Source organism: Elephantulus edwardii, unplaced genomic scaffold (genome assembly GCF_000299155.1).
Source record: "Elephantulus edwardii isolate Elephantulus edwardi_28Jun2011 unplaced genomic scaffold, EleEdw1.0 scaffold00192, whole genome shotgun sequence".
Taxonomy (NCBI): Eukaryota; Metazoa; Chordata; class Mammalia; order Macroscelidea; family Macroscelididae; genus Elephantulus; species Elephantulus edwardii.
In genome coordinates, this window is record NW_006399942.1 from 11057 (window position 1) to 13073 (window position 2017).

Below are 2017 nucleotides of genomic sequence, written 5' to 3' on the forward strand. Positions count from 1 at the left end.
AAAATTTCTTCATTGGTATACAATACCCCCGCCCCCTACACTCCACTATGCAACCTTAATTCTGGACTCTTGTCATAACCATAATACCCAATCAAATATTCCTTTTAAACTGTTCTCTCCATCATCTATTTCAATGCAGTATATATAATTTATCCAGTTTTTCTCAGTCTCACCTGACCCTGATGTCAGTCCTGTTCTACAACACTGGCACTATGTAGTTTGTGGCTGAGATATTTCACTTAGCATAATGTCCTCCAGGGTCACCCATTTTGAATAATATTGCATGAATTCCTTGTTTTTCAATGCAGCATAGTATTCCATTGTGTGAATATACCAGAGCTTCTCTAGCCATTTGTTTGTTGATGGGCATTTAGGTTGTTTAACAGAAGTAAATGAAGATCCCTATTTCTTCAACAACAGAGATGTATGAGTGTATGCATAATAAGCAATTAAACTATTTTGGAAAAAGAAAATTAGGAGTAAGCTGTTTAAAATCAGTAGTTATATTGGTTTATGTTTACAGCATTTTATGTTTCGATTATTTTATAAGAAATTTGGGACAGACAAATATCTTTTCTTCCTATTACCCTATGTTAGTTAATTTTAGCTTAAATAACAGTATATTTTTAAAATAGCATTGACCAGCAGATGGCGGTATAATAACACAATTTGATTTTAGAGTCTGCCATTTTTTTACGTGTAAATAAGCCTAAGTATGGATCCTAGTGATCTACTGTATCTCCATTTCTGGGATAAATGGGGGGATGGGGGGTGGGGGGAAGAAGGTATTAACAGATGGTCCAATCATTGTTTTATTTCGACTGGCTGCTTGCTTACATTTGATACATATAATTTTTATGACTAAATTATTCTCAAGCTCCTCCACTGGTTTTTACTGCTTTGTTGGTTTTCATTGATGTATTTGATTTCCATTAATTTCTTATTAGTAAGAAATTTCCTCTTGACTAAAAATAAAAGCAGAAAACTTATTTTGATTCACTGCCATGATTTGGGGGAAATTCTGAGATTATTTTTTTTTTAGATCTTTTTAATAAGAGAGTTTCTGATCACTTAAATCCCACCTCTCTCTGGTGGGGCTGGATGGACCGCATAAAAACAAAACAAAACAAAAGAAAAAACAAAACAAAATTTACTGCTATTCAGTCAATTCTGATTCTTGACAACTTTCCATTTCATTTTCAAGGCTATCAATCTTAAAATTATTAAACTTTCTTTTTCCCATGAAGCAGCTGGTGGATTCAAACTGCCAATCTTTCAGTTAGCTGTCCAACCCCTCCTTATTCCATATGCAGATATGTGCAATTCCACTAGTAATGCAGTGCTAAAAGAGGCAGGAAAGGCTAAAAGTAATTAAGCCACACCTCACCAATGATACTCCCCAGTGCATCTGTTATTTTCAGACAGTTATTTCAAAACATTTTACCGCTGTGTGAACTTGAGAATAGGAATAAATATTTACATTTATCATTTATATATCCAACATCTGGAATAGGGCACTCATTACACAGAAAATAGTTTAAGGAAATGTTTACTAGGCCACCAGAGCCTTATTCGATGAAAGAAAGAGTAAATGATTATATTAGTGACTTCATAGAGTGTCCTGAGTTAGTGATGTGTAGAACTTTTTGTCATTGTGGAACTCATTGGTAGTTTATGCTGTTCTATGGAGTAGCTTCTAGCTACATCTGAGTATGTTTGAAATGTGACTAGAATGACTGAAAAAATGAATTTTTAGAATTAACTGATTCAAATTTAATACTTTTATCAGGCTGTTGTTGTTGTGTACTATAGAATTGGAAGAGACACATAACTGACTTTTTGGCAGGTTCTCAGAGGCAGTTAATTGCACAAGAGAAGATTGCCCATCCTTCTCCCTTGGAGCAGGTGTGGGCCTCTAATCAGGTATCTTTGGGATTAGAATGCACCTTCTTGCCTCTAGGCCACCAGAGTTCCCTTTTATCAGGTTAATGACTACCAACTGAACAATGTGATTTTT